Genomic DNA, 24,928 nt, shown 5'->3' with positions numbered 1-24,928 from the left:
GTCAAATCAATTCTTACATTGAAACCAGTCATATTAAATTATGTTAGATATTGTTTTGTGATTGATATTTAAATATTTGTTTCCATTTTGCATTTAAACTAAATGAGAATATGCTCGCAAAAAGTAAGAGATAAATAAAAATTATAAATGTTTAGGAATATATGTATGAAAAATCAATGTTACTATTTTTCATAAAGAATAAATGAGTACAGGAAATATATTTTAATGGCTTTTAGCATGAACTTTACAGTCAAATGGATCCCCCCAGCTGTGCTGAGTACTGTGTGTCCCCTGACCCATTTAAATCCCCAATTTTTTAAAATCTGGGAAATAATAGTACCATCTCTGAGTGTATGGTGGGGATTAGATAAAATAACATTTGTAAAGTTGTAAGTATAGTGCTTAACATATAGTGATAATACCTGGGAGTTATTAGACACTATGTTGATACTTATATCTTTGTGTGTTTTTTTGTTTTTTTGTTTGTTTGTTTTGTTTTTTTTGAGATGAGTCTTGCTCTGTCACCCAGGCTGGAGTGCAATGGTGCAATCTCAGCTCACTGAAACCTCCACCTCCCAGGTTCAAGCAATTTTCCTGCCTCAGCCTCCAAAGTAGCTGGGACTACAGGTGTGTGCCACTATGCCTGGCTAATTTTTGTTTTTTTTTTAATAGAGATGGGGTTTCACCATGTTGACCAGGCTGGTCTCGAACTCCTGACCTCAAATGATCTGCCCTCTTCAGCCTCCCAAAGTGCTGGGATTACAGGCGTGAGCCACTACACCCAGCCTATGTCTTTGTTTTTTAGTGTTGGAGCTCTTGAAAAGCCAGGTTATTAATTAAGTTTAAAATCTCTTCCTTAGGTTAGTTAGAGTTGAAAAATATTATATTCTGGAAACCAATAGATCTAATTAAAATAAATTGGGGGAAAGTACTTAAATCATTTATGATAGTAGAATCAAACTTAAAATCCATTATGCCCCAAATCAAACCCCTCTTCTTCACATTCCTACCCCAAATCTGCTCTGCTCACCATATTCCTCTTTTCAGTCAATAGTAAATTCATCGTTCCAGGTGCTCATACTCAAAACATCAGAGTTATCCTTGACTCCTCTTTCTCCCTTCACATGTCTCATCCAATCCATCTACAAATCCTGATAGTTCTTCCTTCAAGATATTGGACAACTTATTTCCACATCCTCCACTATTTCACCCTGGTCTAATCTTAAACATTTTTTTAAAAATCAAACTTCACTTTGATTTACATTCCTTTAAATATAAATAAGTATAAAAATATTCATTACTGTTTTTTCCAGTTTGCATTTTATATTTTGGGCATGACTTTCCAAAACTTCTCTATAGGTACTTTTTAAATAAAATAAACCTCAAAATAAAGATGCAAATTATTTTACTGGTCTTCATTCAGTAATGCAGTTAAAACATATCACAAAACCTTTACTCAAATAAATCATGGTGTAAAAATGCAGTAACTGCAAACCTTTAAATTGTCATTTAATTATCAGTGTTTAATTATCAGTACAAGTTGTATTGCATTAAACTAGCAAGTATTGTGTCATTAACTGTGGGAGGACTCTGTACCTTGTCAGCATCATTTCTATATGTTTTTTGTTTCACTGTTTGCTTTTATTCTATTGAGGAATTATTAGGGCCATGAAAATGAAGCGTCAAAGAGTAGAAAAAAGACATGTGTTACTTGGCCTTTTGCACTGATCCTCACTAACCCATGTTTTCACGAGCACCAGATTCACCAAGTTCTCAAAGAGGAACAGCAAGTGTTTGATGATGAGGGAAGTTTGGATTTAATTTTCACTTTGAGACACATGGATATTATTCCCTGAAAAAAAGTTGGCATTTTGAAGATGTTCAAGTGCTCTTTCTCCAGAAGCTACCAATGACTTTAACTGTATCTGAGGATCCGGTGGCTCTGAGCGCTGTCAAAGCAGAGATGTTAGAAACCAGCTGCCTCCTTCATTCATCCTGTAAGATCAGACAAAGGTGTTGCTGGACTTTCCTGCCACCCAATCCTTGAAGCAGCAACTAGCACACAGAATTTGACCTTACAGAAAAGTGATTCAAATTATATGGATCAAAATAACAGGCAGCAATAAGAAAGATAACTGGTCATGCACTTTCCAACCACCCAGGACTATTTCAACCATATCTCATGTATTATTTCATTTCGTCCCTAAAATATAAACAAGCAGACAGTTGTGAGCTTTCTCCAGGTGAACAGCTGCAAGTAGAGTTACGAAGAACACCCTAAATCTTCAGGGTACCTCAAAACTACCTTGCAGGCAAATATAGAAAAAAACTTAAGGTAGGAGCTTTGTAACTACAGTCAATTGTGGATAGAAAATCCTTCATTGATAAGTCATAGCAGCGCATTGAATAAACATTGAGTCCAAGATACTCCATGGGTATGACCCAGAAGTGGGGATAATCTTGTCCTCACCATTGCTAAAATTATTTCCTAACTTTATCCTTATTTGTCACATCAGAAATTTGAGATGTACTGGATTTTTAAAAAGAATTCCTGCATTATTTAACATCTGTCCTTTTCCATTTTTTATGTATATATTTTATTTTCTTGGCCAAGAAAAAATTTTTCTGGGTAACTTTTTCTCTACTATTATAACCAACATTTTAATAAGTTCCCCCTAGAGTTGGAAAAATGACTGAGGTACCACAGATGTTTCTTACATTCATTCCAGGGGAGGAAAAAATTTAAATTCAAGTAGCTGCTCTTTATCACTAGCTCAGGTGGTGGAAGGAAAATATCACCCCTTACTAAGTGTCTCTTCATCACCTTTCCATCTTTCCTTTGCACGTTTTCTCAGTTCAGTCTTTGAAGTGGTATCTACTAACATAGAGTTCAGATGACGGCCATTGCATGGTTCTTCTTCCTAAGACCCAAGTTAGCTAAACCACAAACTTGAAGTGAAATAAGCAATCTGAAATGTAAGCATGATATTCTGTGCTTATTTGCTGATTCTAGTAGCCTTTTATCACCTTGTTTTGGCTCTCACACCCTGTTGTCTTTCAAATGATCACTCGTTAGCCCTCCAAGCAGTTTATGCACTTCAGAAAATAGGACACTACCTCATATCTATGAATGGCAAATGTGGCTCAGGCCTAAACTAATTAGCATTAGTCTGGTTTGTAATTGTTTCAGAGAACAGCATGACCTAATTTAGTGCAATAAGAATGAAGCCTGAGATTGTAAATCAATGGTTGAGGGAGTGAGCCAAATGTAGTATGTTAATGAGAAGCAAGTAGCCTTGAGATCTGTTGGCAACAATTTTGGAACAATCAGGGAGAATCTTCTGAGAATTGGTCTGAGCTTTGGGGGGTTGCTTCTTACACAGCATAATCACAGTGCAAACCTAATTAATACACCAAAGTTAGTAACAGATCAGGTTACAGGTATCTGAGGTCAAGCCTCCTGACCTACCCTCATGTTAGAATATTATCAGCAAAAAGTAAGATAGATGTACCAAAGCCAGGTAATGACATTCTTAGTGCTAAAAGAAACAAATTCTCTTCCTGCTAGGTTGCTAAGCTTGGAAAAACTGAACCTGGGACCAGTGACCATCTTCCCAGCCATAGTAAAAAGCCTGTTTGCAGAATGAAGCTGAACAGAGACAAACCATGATGAGAGACAGGTAGAGTTAGTGAGAGAGACAGAGATAGAGAGAGAGAGAGCAAAAAGCAATAAGGCATTGGGTGCAGTGGCTTGTGTCTGTAATCCCAGTGACTGGGGAGCCTGAGGCAGGAGGATCACTTGAGCCCAGGAGTTTGAGGCTGCAGTGAGCAATAATGATGCCACTGCACTCCAGCCTTGGTGACAGAGTGAGACTCAGTGTGTAAAATAATTAAATTAAAATAATAATTTGTTTAAAAAAAGTGAAAAAGCAAAACTGAAAGAGCGTGAGTATAAGAGAAAGCAGGACGGAATGAACAAGTAAAAGAGAGAAAAAGAAATTGGCCAGGTGCCGTGGCTCATGCCTTTAATCCTCACACTTTGGGAGGCTGAGGCGGGTGGATCACCTGAAGTCAGGTGTTCGAGACCAGCCTGGCCAACACGGCAAAACCCTGTCTCTACTAAATACAAAAATTAGCTGGGTTTGGTGGTGGGTGCCTATAATCCCAGCTATTCTGAAGGATGAGTCAGGAGAATCACTCGAACCTCGGGGGCAGAGGTTGCCCTGAGCAGAGATCACGCCACTTCACTCTAGCGTGGGTGAAAGAGCAAAACTCCATCTCAAAAAAATAAAAGTGAATTAGAAAAATTAGTTTTACATAGATAAAAATTTAACTTTTGCAGATGCACATTTTAGGTAACACTGACTCTTTGGCAACCATTTTTCAAATATGAAATAATGACAGAAATTATATATTTATTTTTTCAGCAATTAATCAGTGTCAGATACTGTTAGATGCTCTCATTAAAAATCTGTAAGTCAATGTAGACCTTAGGATTGTTAAGATGAAAATAATTAACATGTAAAAAATACAATGTACTGTGTAAGAGCTGTTATATATAGAGAGATAATAAGTGCTTTGGGAATACAAAAGAGAGAGAAATTAACTCTGCAAGTAAATGGGAATAAGGAAGCATATGGAAAAGAGTTTTCTTTAGAAGTAGCAAGAAAACAAAGGAAAATCAAAGTTGCCTGGTAAATAAATTATGAATGAGGACAAGTGAAAGGTTTACATTGGTATCAGAGGCTTTAAATTTATATAAATTGGATTAATGTACTAGCCCTGATTACCAACATCCTGTGTGCTTAAACAGGAAAATTAAAACCTGCATTCAAATGTCTGCTACTAATATAACTCATGATTTTCTTCAGTCTTTTCATTTTAGTTAAAGATTTAAATTACGCAAAACATAATTTTGTAATGTGGAATGGTCAGACTATGGATTTTCTTAAATTCAAAAAGTTCTCTTTTAAATCTTGCTTCTACCATTTTACTAGCTTTATGGCCTTGAAAAAAATATCGTTTGAGTTGTCTCAGTTTCCTTATTTTTTATTTTATTTTATTTTCATAGAGATGGGGTCTCAGTGTATTGTCCAGGCTGGTCTGCAACTCCTGAGCTTAAGTGATCCTCTCACTTCAGCCTCCCAAAATGCTGGGATTACAGGCATGAGCCACCATGGCTAGCCTGTTTTCTCATTTGTAAGATAAAAGAAATATGCTTACTTCCTACAGTTATGATGTATACATTGATTAGCACAATGTCCATGGCCTGGTTAAACAACCAATAAATGGTAGTTGTTAATATGAGGGTAGAGAAGAAGAGGTTTTTATTTGTTTATTGGTTTATTTTTGTAGCAAGAGCAATGGGATTCTGTATGGATAGAAGGCACCAAAGGCACACTTTGCCTTTTCTATGCTTTTGCTTAGGACAAGATGCAGATTTCAACAACACTGTGGCATGTAATGGTGGAGATGAGGTGCAAATGTATCCCCATGTGTCCAGTGTTTCTGGTGAAATAAAGATCACATGTAGTATATTAACGTTGCATCAACATTTGATCTCTTCAGATGATTTTTTCTGGATTTTTGTTTTTACCAACTATAACTTCTCTTCTTATGACTAGTCCTTAAAGAGATAGGCAAGGGAACTGCACAGGCACTTCGGGCAAATGAGAAGTGTATCTTAAAGGTGAATATTTACAAATTCTGTATCCTGGACTATTTAGCAAAGCCATATTTACCAGATCCCGTTTTGAGAGCAGTTTATGGCTGATACTTAAAAGGATTTTTTAAAATCCTTTAAAAATACATATACAACGAGTACAAACTGAACCAGAGTGCTATTTTTTATGTGTTTTATCAGCATATTAACATTCCTCAGCTGTTCATTTCAAGGGGACAATAGGGCCTTAACCATGTCGATATGTGCTGGACTCTTCCACAGGGCAGTACACTGTGCTGCCTACACTGTGGACAAAATAGGGATGTTCTTAAAGTTTCTTCACTTTGCTAAGACCAAACATAAGGCCACACCCTTGAAATGGGTTAGAGTAAAATTGCATTTCAATTTCTATTTTTTCCAAAATCTAGTTTATGTAGTTAATTGATGAAAAGTACTGTATTTTCTGATCAGATATATTGGCTATAAACCTTAAGGACATTTTTCTGCTGCTAATGTAATTACATTACATTAACAGCATTCAACTCTATTTTCAACACTGAAGATTTCACCCACAAAGCATGCTGAAGAAAAGTGCCAGGCCATGAGGCAGTTTAATGAAACTACTTCTGTTTTTCACCCTGACTGTAAAAGTGTAAATGCCCATGCTCTCTGGGGCATTCCAACTCTGAAAGGCAGTTTTTCTTTTTCGTTTTCTTCAGTTTTCAGTGTATAGTAGTATACTACCATGAGACTATTTATGAAACTTCTGACTTAGCAGTTTTAAAACCAACATTTATCTTTCAAATATGAAATACTCAAATATTGCTTTGTGTACTTGACAGGGTTGGTCTATGCAGTGCAAATGCATACCAAATGTTTTTGGTTCCTTCGTGCTTCCTGTTGGCCTCACGCTTCACTCATGCTGACCTGTTGGGAACCCTCTTCCTGCCCATGGCTTCTCAACTCCTATTCACTATCCAGGGCTCAGTTCAGTTACTTCTTTCTCCAGGAAGCCTTCCCTGATGCCCCAATTCTGAATTAGATGGCATAGATTCCTGTACGTGCCTTACATTGCATTGTAGTTGCCTCTCTATTTAGCTGAATTCTCCACTAGACTGAGTTTTCTGAGATCAGAGACACTGTTTCATTTACAGAGTGTATTTACAGCTGGAAGGGACACAGTTGCTTTTCAATAAGTATTTGTTAGGGTGTATTTTATTTTTGTTAGTAGTTATTCTTCTTTTTGCCCAATGGTCCGTATATGCTCCCCTCACCCATTAACTTTGGGTGTGGCCCTATGGTTTGGTTTAATCAATGGGAAGTGAGCAGATCTGACCTGCGGCATGCCTGGGCAGAAGATTGAGATGCACTTGCATGGTCTGACATTCCTCCTGTTCTTCCTGCTTCCCACAGTCAGAAAAACATGTTTCCATTAGTGGCTACTCCTCAGACTCAGTTCAGACAGTGAAGACACATAATGCAAGCTGAGCCAAAAAGAGCCCAACAGAGTCCAGTAACATGAACAACAAACTATTTGGTGCTGTAAGTTGCTGACATTTGGAGATTGTTTGTTGCCACAACATAAGTTGACTAATAAATAAATTAGTACATAGAAATAAGGTACTACTGTAACAACAACAACTCAAAAAAATCAACAAAACTAAAATATACGATATTCGCACCATGGCTGTTATAGAAGCCCAGATGTTTCATGAGGCTGGAAAAATGACAACCTATACCTGTACTATGCAATGGTGAAAATTTTAGTAAAACTGTCACCTGAGATAACTTGAAAGGCAAAGAAATTTCAAGACAGAATGTTGGTAGCCCAAAATTGCTTTTTACGCTCTATAAGAAAGAGGAACTCAGAAAAGAACTGACCTTTTTGCAAATGAGAATGGAAGGGAAGAGGAGAGTCTAAAGTCCAGAGACAGAATTGAAAGATACAAGTGTTTCTCATCTCTAGTCAGAGAACTATTTTCAAATTATGACACAATTTCAGTGCAAAGACCAAGACAGGGCATGGCTGGTTGTTTTCTAGTTATGTGTACATTTCCTTACATGAAAAAAAATTTAATGATTTTTACTGAATTTGAAGTACATCAGAAATTTAGCAACTTGAACAAATTCTGAATATGAAAGTACCAGAGTAATATGTGAGCAATTTTAAGGATAATTTCAAATAGCGTTTAAAGGAAATATTGGAAGAAGTGGAAACTTTTATTATCTATTAGTTTTTAGATGCCCATTATAAGAATCAGAAAACAAGAGCATAGAATTCAAAGAAGTGAGGGAAAAAGTAAATAAATGAAATTTTTAAAAGAAAAAAGAAAATGAGCAATTATGCAAAGTTCATTGTAAAGTGCCTATGAAAACATTTTTAGCATCCCTCACAGTATAAAGTTAATCTTTTCAACTTATTAAGGAAAGTATACCCAATTAATAATAATAACATCAATAATAATAAAGACCCAATCTTGGGGACAAAGAACAAATAAAGACTGTGATCACCACACCATTTGTTAAGACCTCTGATTTCTTTAAAGTGGTCCCCATTAAATCATTTCACTTGTACAACATGGCTCAGGGTAAAGAGAATGTAGATTTGGCCCAATGGAAACCAATAGAGTCTAAATTACTTGTAATTCAACCTAGAGGAAAGTCTTCTAATCATGGATCTGGCTATTGGCAGGAGGAGCTAACAAGAAACAAAGATATTAAAGAAACCAACAATGTTTTTCAAAGATTTGCAGTACCCGAAGTGCTACCAGTTTGAACGAAACAACTTATGACTGAGCCGTAAAACTACCCTTGAGCCCTCGACTTTGTGTGAGCAGACTGAATAGCTACTCATCTTCTAAGAAGTGCATTTTCTCCTGAAAAGGATATTGGAAAGAAAAGCCCACCCAGAAGGTGATACCAAGAGCCACGGAAAATCATGGACTCAAAAGCTACCTCCAGAAAACAAAACTGAGTATTGATGAAGCAGTTTTCCTACTCCCAGGTTAGTGGACCTGCTAAAAATTGCTCAATGGGACTCCAGAATTGCTGAGGACCCAGTGATTGCTGGATTCTCCCATCCTTCCTGTTTCTAAATGGGACATTATTGTGGGTTCCCTCATTTTATGTTGCGTATATGTAGTGCAAATAACAAGTCTTTTAGTTTATAGGACTTCGGAATAGGAATTTTCACCCTGGCATAGCTACATTTGGGCATGAGGTATTATCAAGATCCTGGATTTCAAGTTAGATCTTGTGATTGGATGTGACTTTGGATCTTTGGGATAAAGTGATTACATTTTGCCTACAGGAAGGAAGTGAACATTTGTTAAGAAAAAAAAAAGGCTGTGGTATATTTCACTACTTCACAAATACTCGTTCCCTCCGTACCTTTGCCATCCTTCATTGTGAGTAAAATCTGTTTTCCTGCCCCACTGACTTTGGCCTAGATCATATTACTTTCTTTGGCCACTAGAATATCTGAGTAGAAGTTTTAAATGTGCTTGCATATTTCACTCAGCATAGTACTCACTCTCTTGATTTTGCCCTGCAGAATGAGAACAGCTTGTCCAAGGCAGTGGCTTACTCCTATGCCTGGGCTATGGAGTAAAAAGATACTTCTCATGAAGCCAAGGTCTAACTCAACCAAGCTCAGCTAGACTGGGCAGAGCTACCACCCTCTCAAACTTGAGCAAGTAATATGTTTGTTGTTGTAAGTCACAGAGATATTAGGGTTGTTTATTACTACAGAAAAAGCTGGCTAACCCAAGTTCTGAATGAATTTGTTATGGAAAATAAAAAAGGAAGAATTATCATGTTTTTAAAAATGTGTGGTTTAGGTAAGAAACCAATTAAGGGTCTGAATGTACATAACTAAATAAATTCTTAATCAGAATTACTTGTAGGTGGAATTTATGGAGCAACTAGTTCAGCTGTTTGGTTATTTGGCTACTTAGGCAGCAGTTTCAACCTAAAACCAAAAGGAGTGACCCTAGACTTAGTGGGATACAGAAGATTTTGATAGGCTGTTCAGGTACTTTTCCTTTCTTTAAGGAAAATAAAACAAAAAAAATAAAAAGCCCAACTAATTAAGAAGTATCTATGGACCCAAAATCTAAAAGAAATACCAGTGTACATTAGAAGATGGATAATTGATTCCAAAGATGCTGATACTTAAAGAGCCCTGCAGATTAAAAAAAAAAAAAAAAGAATTGCCAAAGTTGAATGGTTGAGACTGACTGCTTAATGTATACAACTTAAGTCTTAAGAAGTTGTACTTGGCACGGAACTCAATTATATATTGTTTGTTCTTTGACTTTTCTTCATCCTGTAGTAGAGATTACTTTTTAGGTGGAAAAATGGCAAAGGAGTTATACTTAGAAATATATTTTGAATGGTATCCATGCTTTACTGAGAGAAGAACTGAATTGATGGATGTTGTGGCAAAACCCCAGGGGATTATGAGTTCAGGAGTTAATTAGAAACTCTACATGCAGAAGGAAGTGTCTAAATAGCCTTACGTAGGAAGGTCTATCATCTGACTACAGGGCTGACTAACCTCATCATTCATCTTTCTAAATGTTTTTGCTATTGTGAGTGCTAGCATCATCAGTTATTTTAAAATTCTAGAAAGACATGGTTATAAGTACTGGTCCCATCTCATGAATTGCTAGTTTTGTGAACTTGTAAATAATTCATCATATTCATAAAAATAATAGAAATGAAAAGAGATTAACATATATATGTCCACAACTGTCCTTGTTAAAGAATTAATGTATTGAAATGTCAGTGAATCCACTTACTGAAGAAGTATGTATTGAGTACCAACTGTATGCCAATCTGTTTACTACTGAAGAGTATTTTAAAAAGGACCATCTACTCCAGGAGCTCGTAATGTGACAAGTCTGTCAAGATTCATGCTTGTGAAATAATTAACTAATACACTCATGGTAGTAAATAATTCTTGGGTTAAAAAGAATGTTTCTGGAAATAAAGTCTTGGGACACTTGGAGACAGATAAATAAAAGGAGGGCTAGATAGAAATCTTTACAATCTTATAGGGGAGTTTGACTTAAGAGGAATTTGTTCTTACAGATAAGTGAGATCTAAGAGCCAGAACAAAGATATAGACATAGGTAAGCAGTACAAGAGAGTAACAACATTAGTATCTTAAGGAGACTAAATTGCTGAGAGACTTAGTGCTAAAGGATATATAAATTATGTGACATATTTATACTTGAAAACTTCTGCATGCTTCAGAGACAGTGGTATTACAGAGACTATGGCTAGCACAAGGAGGATGAGGATAAGCCTAACTGTTGGGGTCACAGGGGCTCTAGCATCTTTGATATCTTTTACTAGCTCAGTGGATATCACAGTCAGCTAAAAAGAAGCATTGCTGGGACATTAAGAACTTGCCTTGATTTGAGGAGTTTGAGTACGTTCTGGTTGAGAAGTACCAGACTATGAGATCCCATTGTATGCATGAAAATAACAAGTTTCATGAACATACATTGTCCATGACTTCACTGACATGGAATACATTCTTTATTTGCTTGAATGGGTAATACATTTGTAGGTACTAGTAGCCTTTCGTTCTAGAGAGAGCACAGCCAAGAGATTCTGTAGGCCAATAGCTTTCCACATTTTTTACTGTGATCCACAGTAAGAAATACACTTTAAGTCACAATCCAATATACACATTCATAACTATGTCTATATTAATATATACTAAGCATTTAAAATTGTTATAAAACCATACTCACTTTATATTTATCTGACTAGGAGTTAGGCTGTACTTAAAGTTTACTATAGTTGTGGGGTAAGAGGCTGACATTTCCTTTACTGTCTTTGCTTTTGCTTCCACTGTTGTCTTTGAGTTTTCATAGAGACTCCTTCTGTAGGGCCTGAGGCTTACAGTTCTTTGAGCTGTAATCCCCAAGGAGGGAAAGCATTTGAGTCCTGTGATTAAGTCTGTCTTATAGTGAGCTTGAGTTGGGTGTTTCTTTCCCCCATGTAGGTTATGATTTAGAAAAACCCCAGCCAGTTAGGATCTGGTAAATAGTTTCCCTTGAGGGTAGGCCTTGTTAAGAGGAACAGACAACTCTGGGTGTATTTTAAAACAATTACTCTTCCCTCTTCCTGCCTGAGGGGATTTTTCTTCCATCTTTTCAATGAGAACATAGTAGGGCTCCTAGAGGTAAAACTCACAAATGTGTGGAAGTCTCCTTAACATTGGATGCTTGAAATTTTTAACTCAAACTAGTCTGTACTGAACAGCCAGCAATTCATCAATTACAGTTTAAAATATACCTATCAATAATGGCTGCAGCTTCCAGCTTCTCCTGTTGAGTTTCTGCTCCTGGTAAACTGTGATTCTCTGTATTCACCTGTCTGTCCCTTTAGTTTTTGGGGGAAGCAATTTACCTTTTCACATCAATTCTCTGATGAATCTAAGAGGAGCTGATTTTCAGTTTGTTCAGTTCCTTTTTCTTATTGTTAGTATGGGAGTGAAAACTTTCAAGCTCTTTTAATACTTACTTTATTATGTGCAATGCATGCTATTATTTTCTATTCTATATTATTGTATTGTATTTTATTTTAAAAGTTTTGGCTTATGACCCATTAAACTATTATGGTTATATAAGTGCTAAAAGGAAACACAATTGAATTTTTCTATAGCCTGAAAGTGGTGAAAACTTTGACTCTAGAAGCAATTTAAATAATAAATTTGATTAGATAATAATTTAAATGTGACTATTAAAACATGTAAAAATAAAGGCAAATGACTAACTGGGATAAAAATTTGCAACATATGTCACAGATAAAGGGTTAATACCTCAAACATATATATAAACTTTTAAAAATAAAGAAAAAATGACACAAAAATGAGCTAGAAATATGAACAGAGCTCATAGGGAAGATAAATATATATGGCTCTTAAATGTAAGAGAATATTTTACCCCAAGTCATACCAATAGAAGTGCAATTTAAAACTTCACTGAGTTATTATTTCTTCTTATCAGATTGGAGAAAATCCAAAAGTCTGATAACATACTCTGTTGACAAAGCTGTGATGAAACAGGCACCCTAATACACTGTTTATGGAAATACAAAATGTTACCACTCCTATAGAGGGTAATTTGCAAATACATAGCAAAATTATGCATAATTAGCAATCCCATTTCAAGGAATCTACCACAAAGATACACTGGCAAAAATTCACAAAGTTAGGTTCCCAAGGAATTCACTGAAGTACTATTTGTAATAGCAAAGACTGGAAACAACCCAAATGTTTATCCATAGGGATGGGTTAAATAAAACCATCCTGCATCAACACAATGGAGTACTTTGCAGCTATAAAAAGGAATGAGTAATATCTCTAGATATTATGATCTATAGGATATAATCAAATTTTAAAAGGAATGTTTATGATATGCTGACATTTATGAAAGTGAGGAAGAAACAACAAATTTCGGTGAGAACGTAGAGCAACAGGAATTCTCATTCATTGCTGCTGAGGATATGAAATGGTAGAGCCACTTTGGAAAACAGTTTAGCAGTTTCTTACAAAACTGGACAAAATCTTACCATACTCTTCAGCAATCATTCCTTAGAGTTTATCCAAATGAATTGAAAAGTCCTGTCCATACAAAAACCTTCACACAGATGTTTGTAACAGCTTTGTTAATAATTGCCAAAACTTGGAAGCAACCAAGATGTTCTTCAGTGGTGAATGGTTAAACAAACATTGGTACATTCAGACAACAGAATAATATTCAGCATTAAAAAGCAATGCACTATCAAGCCATGGAAAGACATGGAGGAAACTTAAGTGCAATTTACTAAGTGAAAGAAGCCAACCTGAAAAGGCTACATACTGTATGATTTCAACTATATAAAACTCTGGAAAAAGCAACACTGTAAAGATAATAAACGAGTCAGTGGTTACCAGGAGTTGGCAGATGGAGAGGGATAAATAGGTAGAGCACAGATAACTTTTAGGGCAGTGAAACTATTCTGTATGGCATTCCTGTCCTGAGTAAAATGATGAGTGCATGTCATTCTTCGTCAAAAACCCATAGAATGTACCAAGAGTGCACCATAATGTAAACTATAGACTCTGGGTGAAAATGTGTCAAAGTAGTTTTATTGATTAAAACAAATTTGCCATTCTGGTGCAGGATTTTGATAGTGGGGGAGGCTATGCAAATGTGGGACAGGGAGGATATGGGAAATCACTGTGCCTACTGCTCATTTTTACTATAAACCTAAAACTTCTCTAAAAAAGAACAGTCTTTCTAAAAAATAAAGTCTATTTTTTAAAAAACAGAAAAAGAAAGAAAGGAATCATAAACCATGCAAATGGTTACCAACAACAGCAAAAGAGAATAGAGTGGAGAGGACGGAAATAGAAAATGAATTTCTTTGAAAATTCCTTACTATATACAGTTGATTTTGGAAGTATGTAAATATTTTATGTAATTATAAGACAAAAATAAAGTTGAGAGGGAAAATCAAGTTTTAAAAATAAAAAATAAAGTTGAAGAAACAAGTGGTCTAGGTGCTGTGGCTCAAGCCTATAGTCCCAGCACTTTGGGAGGACAAGGTGGGAGGATCACTTGAGCCCAGCAGTTCAAGACCAGCCTGAGCAACATGATAAGACCCCATCTCTACAAAAAATTAGAAAAATTAGCCAGGCATGGTGATGTATGCCTGTGGTCCTAGCTACTTGGGAGGCTGAGGCAGGAGGATCCCTTGAGCCCAGGAGGTCAAGGTTGCAGTGAGCCATGGTTGTACCACTGTACCCCAGCCTGGGTTACACAGTGAGATCCTATCTCAAAAAAAAAAAAAAAAAAAACCTCAAGAAACAAATGAGTGTAACATATCTAGTTTACTAACATAAACATACATTGAGGAACTATGTCAAGTGATTTAAAATTCAGTAATTTGACTTCATATCTTTCAAATGACATAACCTAAGTACAAAGGACAAAGGATCTGCAACAAAAGGTCTGACATATTTTACTAATCATATTATGGGTAGCTAAATTTATATTATTATCTTGTAGTGTACAAAGCAAATGAGTAATTATGTTGGCATAAGAGATTTTTTGCATAGAAAAGGATACACATTAAGTTATAGGAGGTTAAGGAAAATCTCTGTAGTCCAAAATTTGAATTAAAAACATCAATATGAACTCAACTACTTTAAAAAAATATATGTAAGTTTTTTCTAGTTTTCTAATTGTGTCTACTAAAAATTTCAGAAACAACAAACCTAATGTCAATAAGCACTCTTAAAACACAGAACATGGTGTCTTAGCACCATTTTCCAATAAAAGGAACTAGCACTCTTTGGATAGATGGGTGATTCCAGTTCTGAAACAGGAAATGTATTGATGAGCCTGCAATATCTTGTCAAGCAGAAAGCAATGAAGTTATCAAAGACTACTAGGGACTTGATAAAAAACTCAGGGATCAGCTTGTCTTATTGACTTGGGACCTTGAGCATCAATAATTCTAATAACTTCAATGAATTGAAGCAAATCCAATATATTTAAATATATTAAGTTCAAAATAATATTTTAAAAACTTCATTCATCATTATTATTTTGAAAATGGACTATACATCAGGAAAAGCAAATAACTGATGTCAAAAAGATTTACTTTACAGAGGTATTTCAGCTGATAAAGAAATAATAGAATTATGATATCACTATTTTGTAACCCCTAATAAATTAATAGATCTAGGGAATAATAATCAATGGCTGCTAACATCACTGAAAGTGAGACAAACTCTTGCTAAAATACCAAACGCAAATCTGATAAAGCTCTAGATCTAACTAACAATTTGCAGAAAATAAAGGGGTGGAGGAACATGTTGAATGGCATCATGGAAATATAATCAGAATGAGGGGAGTCAGAACTCTACAAGAGACCATCTGCTTTCTTTAATAATAATATAAGAGAGAGAGAGAGAGAAGAAATCTGCAATAAAAAGAATTTAGAAAGAAACCTATATTTTAAAAAGAGAATAAAAAGACACATCAACTAGTTGCAATATGCAGACTTCATTTGAATTCTTATTATTTATTTATTTATTTACAGAGACAGGGTCTTGCTCCATTGCCCAAGCTGGTGTGCGGTAGTATAATCATAGCTCACTATTAGCTCTAACCACCCAATGGGTTCACCTTGCCCACTGCCCAGGCAGAGCCAATTTCTCAAGACAGGGGAATTGCAACAGAGAAAGAGTAATTCATGCACAGCTGGCTGTGTGGGAGATCAGAGTTTTATTATTACTCAAATCAGTCTCCCCGAGCATTTGGGGAGCAGAGTTTTTAAGGACAACTTGGTAGGTGGGGGAGAAGCCAGTGAGCCTGGAGTGCTGATTGGTCAGAGATGAAATCATAGTGAGTTGAAGCTGTCTTCTTGTGCTCAGTCAGTTCCTGTGTAGGGGGCCACAAGATCAGATGAGCAAGTTTATTGATCAGGGTGGTGCCAGCTGATCCATCAAGTACAGGATCTGCGAAACATGTCAAGCACTGACCTTAGGAGCAGTTTAAGGAGGGTCAGGATCTTGTAGCTTCCAGCTGCTTGACTCCTAAACCATAATTTCTAATCTTGTGGCTAATGTTAGTCCTACAAAGGCAATCTAATCCCCAGGCAAGTATGAGGTCCGCTTTGGGAAAGGACTGTCTTTGTTTTAAACTACAAAGTAAATTTCTCCCAAAGTTAGTTCAGCCTATACCCAGGAATGAACAAGGACAGCTTGGAGGTTAGAAGCAAGATGGAGTCAGTTAAGTTAGATCTCTTTCACTGTCTCAGTCATAATTTTGTAAAGGTGGTTTTGTAGCCTTTAATTTCTGGGCTCACGCAATCCTCCTGCCTCACCTTGGCCTTTCAAAGTGCTGGGATTATAGGCAGGAACCATCATGCCCAGCCTGGACCTAATTTAAAAAATTTTTTTTTTAAATTACATTTATGAGACAATTGAAAATATTTGTATGAATATTTCTGATATTTAAAAATTATTTGCTGAGATAAGGATATTGAGATAATATTTGAAGAAAAAATATGCATAGATACATACATTCATATATAAACAGACACACGCACCGGAATATTTACAGATAAAATTATATGAGACGCAGAATTAGCTTCTAAATATTGCAGGGGAGGGGTAGAAAAGAATGTGGGTATTTAAATGAAACAATATTGGCCATGAGTTGCTAACTGCTGGATTGGTGAAACTGGGTAATGCATACTGTCTCATTTGTACCCAAGGGATTTTAATTTAAGGAGGTGACTAAGTGCTGGCACAAAAAGGCTAACGCCATTGGAAGATTTTTATTACTAATTTTCTGAAAGGAGGGGGCACGTCATGCCACACAGGGCCATAGGGGAAGCACCAGTGTGGTCAGGAGGCAGAAGACAGGAGCAAGAGAAAAATCTAGCCCAAAGCCTTTATTTGGGGTTTCCATGGAAAAGGCAAAGTATGGCAGAGTAAATAGCTTAAGACTGGCCAGTTTGAATAATTCTGGTGGGCTCTGGGCTATAGAGATGGTCTCTAGTTGACTGGTACCTGGCCTTGGGATGATTTTGAGCAGGGGAAATATTGGCTCAATGCATGAGAGATAAAGAGATGGTTGGTTTGCATATGAGAGTCATGCTCCCAAATAAGTTGTTTATGACCTTTAAGAATTAACAGGTCTTGGCTGGGAGCGGTGGCTCATGCCTGTAATCCCATCACTTTGGGAGGCCGAGGCAGGTGGATCACCTGAGGTCAGGAGTTCAAGACCAGCCTGACCAACATGGAGAAACCCTGTCTCTACTAAAAATACAAAATTAGCAGGGTGTGGTGGCGCATGCCTGTAATCCCAGCTGCTTGGGAGGCTGAGGCAGGAGAATTGCTTGAACTCGGGTGGCAGAGGTTGCGGTGAGCCGAGATCATGCCATTGTACTCCAGCCTGGGCAACAAGAGTGAAACTCCATCTCAAAAAGAAGAAGAAAAAAAAAAAAAAAAGAATTAACAAATCTTGGGAGGGGCAGTCTCTCCTCAGGTGTGTAAGGCCCCCAAATTCCAGAGCATCAAGAACACAGAAAAGAAAATACAGTTAAGAAAGTTGGTCTGGGCTGGGCGCGGTGGCTCATGCCTGTGATCCCAGCAGTTTAGGAGGCGGAAGTGGGTGGATTACTTGAGGTCAGGAGTTTGAGACAAGCCTGGCCAACACGATGAAACCCAGTCTCTAATAAAACTACAAAAATTAGCTGGATATGGTGGTGCATGCCTGTAATCTCAGCTATTTGGGAGGCTGAGGCAAGAGAATCTCTTGAACCTGGGAGGCAGAGGTTGCAGTGAGCCAAGATCACACCACTGCACTCCAGCCTGGGCAACAGAGCAAGACTCCATCTCAAAAAAAAAAAAAAAAAAAAAAAAAAAGTTTGTCCTGTGATGAATGTATGCCAAATAGAGAAAGAACCTAAGAAAACACAGAACACATACATGGTGTACATTATACTGTTTTCTCTATTATTATATATTTTGAGATTTTTCAAAATAAAAAGTTTTTAGTAAACTAGGAAGAACATTAGATAGCATGAGTGGACTGTGTTTCCAAAGAGCATTACAATAGCACCCATTATATTGGGAAAAACTCTCAAACCGCATCTTTCCTCTACTCTCACACCAGCCACAACAATCAACACAGATGACTGCCATGATCAAATACGTGTGTGGATTTCTCCTCCCAACACCAAGCAGCAGACACCAGCTAGGTGTCCTCCAATTCAATTCTGACACTGTTTACCTGGAGACAGTGTCAGGTCCCACAGGCCGGGGTCTCAGTTCACAAGACTGCACCTGCTCCCTTCAGACACCAATCTCAAGTCTGAGCTTCTGGAACTTCTGACCCACTGGCTTCAAGTTGGGGTTCCCATGACCCCCTCTTTGGGTTCGATTAATTTGCTGGGATGGCTCACAGAACTCAGGGAAACACATACGTACATTTGCTGGTTTATTGTAAAGGATACTACAAGGGATACAGATGAAGAGATGTGTAGGGTGAGGAATGGGGAAGGGACGTAGAGCTTCATGCCCTCCCTGGGCCCACTACTCTCCAGGAACCCCCACATGGTCAGCTATCTTGAAGCTCTCTGAACCAAGTTTTCTTGTGTTTTTATGGAACTTCATGACATCAGCGTTCCTTCCTCCAGGGTGTAGGGCAGGACCTTCTGAGGAGGGCCTTAAGATTCACAATCAGAAAGGCAGGGCAAGAGTAGAGTCCTGCCTTGGGGCAGGTGAATGGTGGGCAGGAGAAGGTCATAGGCCTGTCCCTGAGGTCTAACACACCCAACATTATTTAAAAATGACTGTAACAAGGGCTATGGGGGTTAGGAGCCAGGAGCTATAGATGAAAACCTATATATACATATAGGTGTGTATATATATATATATATATATATATATATCTTTTTTTTCTTTTTTTTTTATTGATCATTCTTGGGTGTTTCTCGCAGAGGGGGATTTGGCAGGGTCATAGGACAATAGTGGAGGGAAGGTCAGCAGATAAACAAGTGAACAAAGGTCTCTGGTTTTCCTAGGCAGAGGACCCTGCGGCCTTCCGCAGTGTTTGTGTCCTTGGGTACTTGAGATTAGGGAGTGGTGATGACTCTTAACGAGCATGCTGCCTTCAAGCATCTGTTTAACAAAGCACATCTTGCACCGCCCTTAATCCATTTAACCCTGAGTGGACACAGCACATGTTTCAGAGAGCACAGGGTTGGGGGTAAGGTCACAGATCAACAGGATCCCAAGGCAGAAGAATTTTTCTTAGTACAGAACAAAATGAAAAGTCTCCCATGTCTACTTCTTTCTACACAGACATGGCAACCATCCGATTTCTCAAACTTTTCCCCACCTTCCCCCCCTTTCTATTCCACAAAACCGCCATTGTCATCATGGCCCGTTCTCAATGAGCTGTTGGGTACACCTCCCAGACGGGGTGGTGGCCGGGCAGAGGGGCTCCTCACTTCCCAGTAGGGGCGGCCGGGCAGAGGCACCCTTCACCTCCCGGATGGGGCAGCTGGCCGGGCAGGGGGCTGACCCCCCCCACCTCCCTCCCGGACGGGGCGGCTGGCCTGGCGGGGGCTGACCCCCACCTCCCTCCCGGACAGGGTGGCTGCCGGGCGGAGACGTTCCTCACTTCCCAGATGGGGTGGCTGCCGGGCGGAGGGGCTCCTCACTTCTCAGACGGGGCGGCCGGGCAGAGACGCTCCTCACCTCCCAGACGGGGTCACGGCCGGGCAGAGGCACTCCCCACATCCCAGACGGGGTGGCGGCCGGGCAGAGGCTGCAATCTCGGCACCTTGGGAGGCCAAGGCAGGTGGCTGGGAGGTGGAGGCCGTAGTGAGCCAAGATCACGCCACTGCACTCCAGCCTGGGCACCATTGAGCACTGAGTGAACGAGACTCCGTCTGCAATCCTGGCACCTCGGGAGGCCGAGGCTGGCGGATCACTTGCGGTTAGGAGCTGGAGACCAGCCCAGCCAACACAGCGAAACCCCGTCTCCACCAAAAAAATACGAAAACTAGTCAGGTGTGGCGGCACGCGCCCGCAATCGCAGGCACTCGGCAGGCTGAGGCAGGAGAATCAGGCAGGGAGGTTGCAGTGAGCTGAGATGGCAGCAGTACAGTCCAGCCTCCGCTCGGCATCAGAGGCAGACCATGGAAAGAGAGGGAGAGGGAGACCGTGGGGAGAGGGAGGGGGAGGGGGAGGGGGAGAGGGAGTATATATATATCTTGTGTAATACCCTACAAGCACAGGCAAGCAAAGCAAAAATGGAGAAATGGGATCCATAAAGTTAGAAGGCTTCTGCACAGCCTTCTAATTTATATATATAAATGGGTATATATATCATAACACATACCCATTTGACATGCTCTTTTGGAATATGACTGTTATGGTTTGAATGTCCTCACCAAAACTGATGTTAAAATTTAATTGCCACAGTAATGGTATTGGGAGTGGGACTTTTAAGAGGTGATTAGTCATGAGGGCTTTGCCTAGTTTCTCTACCACTGAATTTGCACTAGTCTTAGTACCTATTTTGATCAATGGCAAATGTTATGCTTTGTGACTTCTGAACCTGGGCCTTAAAAGTTATACATCTTCTATTTTTACTGCTTATAATGCACCTTCAGTAAATTCAGCCACTATGCTTTGGGGAAGCCCAGACAGCCACATGGAGAGAACTCTGTGGGGAAAAATCAAGGTCTCTGATGACAGCTCCAGCTGAGTGCTGAGTCCTCAGTCAGGAATCAGCAAATCTCCCACCATATGTGTGAGACTATGTTAGACCTCCAGCCATCCCAGCACCCTCAAGACACCAAGACACCTCATGAAGAAGAAAAACTACATAGCCAATCCCTGACTTCCTGATCCACAGAACCATGGACAAATGAACTATTTTTTGTTTTAAGCAATTAAGTTTGAGGTAATTTGTTACCTAGCAATAAATACTTGAATGAAAAATCTAAGACTACCTTGCAAAGATAATTATTTCCCTATGAAAAGAAAATAAAGAACTCTAATACATGTGCAATCTTTAAATAAATTAATGAAAATAAAGAATTTCATTTAAACACACATAAAAATTTACTTCATGATCCATGAAAGGGGTCAATTTCATTCTTCTGCATATGAAGATCCTGTTTTCCCAATATTACTTATTAAAGATACTGTCCTTTTCCCATTCTGTGTTCTTGACATCTTTATCAAAAATAAATTGACTGTAAATGAATGGATTTATTTCTGGACTTCCTATGCTGTTTTATTGGTCTACGTGTGTGTTTTTATGCCATTACCATGCTGTTTTGATGACAATAGTTTTGTAATATACTTCGAAATCAGGTAGTGTGATGCCTCGAGCTTTGTTCTTTTTGCTCAGTTGCTTTGGGTATTTAGGGTCTTTTTTGGGTGCATATGAATTTTAGGATTGTTTTTTCTATTTCTGTAAAAAATGATGTTCGAATTTTGATAGGGTGGCATTGAATCTGTAGCTCACATTAGTTAGTATGGACATCTTAATTCTTCCAGTTCATGAACGCCAGATATCTTTTATTTGTGTCATCTTCTATTTCTATAGTTTTTAGTATACAGATATTTTACCTCCTTGGTTAAATTTACTCCTAAGATTTTGATTTTTTAAAAATGTTTATGGATACATAGTAGGTGTATATATTTATGGGCTACTTAAGATATTTTGATATGGCATACAATGTGTAATAATCACATCAGGGTAAATGGAGTATACACCACTTGAAGGATTCGTCATTTCTTTGTGTTACAAACATTCCAACTATACTATTTTAGTTATTTTTAGATTTATAATAAATTATTGTTGACTAAAATCACCCTGTTATGCTGTCAAAGACTAGATCTTGTGCATTCTAACTATATTTCATACCCGCTAACCAGTCTCACTTCCCCACTCCCACAACCCTTCTCAGCATGTGGCAACATCATTCTACTCTCTATCTCCATGAGTTCAATTGTTTTGATTTTTAGCTCCAGCAAATGAGTGAGAACATGCAAAGTGTGTCTTTCTGTGCCTGGCTTATTTCACTTAACATAATGTCCTCCAGTTCCATCCATGTTATTCCAAATGATAGGATCTCACTCTTTTTTTATGGCTGAATAATACTCCATTGTATATATGTACCACATTTTCTTTATCCATTCTTGTGTTGGTGGACACTTACCTAGATTCCACATCTTGGCTATTGTGAGTAGTGCTGCAATAAACATGGGTGTGCAGATATCTCTTTGCTATATTGATTTCCTTTCTTTTGGGTATATACCTAGCAGTGTGATTGTTGGATCATATGATAGATCTATTTTTAGTTTTTTGAGGACCCTCCAAGCTATTCTCCATAGTGGTGGTACTAATTTACATTCCCATCAATAGTGTATGACGGTTCCCTTTCTCCACATCCTCACCAGCATTTGTTATTGCCTTTCTTTTGGATATAAGCCATTTTAATGGGCATGAGATAATATCTCACTGTAGTTTTGATTTGCATTTCTCTGATTATCAACAATGTTGAGCACCTTTTCATATACCTCCTTGCTATTTGTCTTATTTTGAAAAATGTCTCTTCATATCTTTTGCCCATTTTTTAATCTGATTATTAGATTTTTTCCTATAGAGTTGCTTGAGCTCCTTATACATCTGGTTATTAATCCTTTGTCAGATGGATAATATGCAAATATTTTTCCCATTGTCTGGGTTCTCTCTTTACTTTGTTGATTGTTTCCTTTGCTGTGCAGAAGCTTTCTAACTTTATGCATCCTATTTTCCATTTTTGCTTTGCTTGCCTGTGCTTGTAGGGTATTACACAAGAAATATTTGCCCAAACCAATGTCCTAGAGAGTTTCCCCCAATGTTTTCTTTTAGTAGTTTCATAGTTTTGAGGTCATAAATTTGTCTTTAATCCATTTTGATTTGATTTTTGTACATGGTGAGAGATAGGAGTCTAGTTTTATTCTTCTGCATGTTGATGTCCAGTCTTCCCAGCACCATTTATTGAAGAGATTATTCTTTTGCCAATGTATGTTTTTGGCACCTTTGTTGAAAATGAGTTCATGGTAGATGTATGGATTTGTTTTTTGTTTGTCTCTTCTGTTCCATTGTTCTACATATCTATTTTTATGCCAGTACCATGCTGTTTTGGTTACTGTAATTCTGTAGTATAATTTGAGCTCAGTCATGTGAGTTTTGCTCTTTTTGCTCAGAATGGCTTTGGTTATTCTGGGTCTTTATGGGTCCGTATAAATTTTAGGATTGTTTTCTATTTCTGTGAAGAATGTCCTTGGTATTTTGATAGGGTATGCAGTGAATCTGTAGATTGGTTTAGGTAGTATGAACATTTTAACAATACAATATTGATTATTCCAATCCATGAACATGGAATATCTTTCTATGTTTTCAGCATCTTCTCTAATTTCTTGCATCAAAGTTTTATAATGGCCATTGTAGAAATCTTTCATTTCTGTGGTTAAGTTTATTCTTAGGTATTTTATTTTATTGTGGTTATTTTAAATGGGATCACTTTCTTGATTTCTTTTTCAGATTGTTCACTGTTGGCATACATAATAGAAATGCTGTTGGTTTTTCTATGTTGATTTTGTATCCTGCAACTTTATGAATTTATTTATCAGTTCTAATAGTTTTTTGGTGGAGCCTTTAGGTTTTTCCAAATATAAAATCATATCCTCTGCAAAAGAATAATTTGACGTTTTCCTTTCCAATTTGATGCCCTTTATTTCCTTCTCTTGTCTGATTTTTCTAGCTAGGACTTCCAGTACTATGTTGAATAACAGTGGCAATACTGGGCACCCTTGTCATATTCTAGAACTTAGAGGAAAGGCTTTCAGTTTTTTCCCATTCTGTATGATACTAGCTGTGGGTCTGTTATGTCTGTTATGTCATATATGGCTTTTATTATATTGAGGTATGTTCCTTTTATACCCAGTTTTTCGAGGCTTTTTTTGGTAAAGCAATGTTGAATTTTTTCAAATGCTTTTTCAGCTTCAATTGAAATGCTCATATGGTTTTTGTCCTTCATTCTGTTGATGTGATGTATCTCATTGGTTTGCATATGTTGAACCATTCTTGCATCCCTGGGATAAATCCCACTTTATCATGTTGAATGATCTTTTTAATACCTTGTTTAATTAAATGTGCTAGTTGTCAGGCCTCTGAGCCCAAGCCAAGCCATCACATCCCCTGTGACTTGCACGTATACGCCCAGATGGCCTGAAGTAACTGAAGAATCACAAAAGAAGTGAAAATGCCCTCCCCCGCCTTAACTGATGACATTCCACCACAAAAGAAGTGAAAATGGCCGGTCCTTGCCTTAACGGATGACATTACCTGGTGAAAGTCCTTTTCCTGGCTCATCCCGGCTCAAAAAGCTCCCCCACTGAGCACCTTTCGACCCCCACTCCTGCCCGCCAGAGAACAAATCCCCTTTGACTGTAATTTTCCTTTATCTACCCAAATCCTATAATACGGCCCCACCCTTACCTCCCTTCGCTGACTCTCTTTTCGGACTCAGCCTGCCTGCACCCAGGTGATTAAAAGCTTTATTGCTCACACAAAGCCTGTTTGGTGGTCTCTTCACAGGGACTCGAGTGAAACTAGTATTTTGTTGAGTATTTTTGCATCAATGTTTATCAGGGACATTGGGTATAGTTTTCTT

General features: G+C 38.0%; 1 long non-coding RNA gene across 2 annotated transcripts in view; it reads left to right on the top strand.

The window, feature by feature from the left end:
- LOC117981488 (uncharacterized) overlaps nt 1-24,928 on the top strand; it is a 189,094-nt gene that overhangs the window by 114,602 nt on the left and 49,564 nt on the right. The window lies entirely within an intron of this gene.

The sequence above is a fragment of the Pan paniscus genome, chromosome 7, assembly GCF_029289425.2.
Source record: "Pan paniscus chromosome 7, NHGRI_mPanPan1-v2.0_pri, whole genome shotgun sequence".
In the NCBI taxonomy this organism is placed as follows: domain Eukaryota; kingdom Metazoa; phylum Chordata; class Mammalia; order Primates; family Hominidae; genus Pan; species Pan paniscus.
The sequence above is the reverse complement of the archived record's forward strand: the minus strand, read 5'-3'. Positions and strand labels throughout refer to the sequence as shown.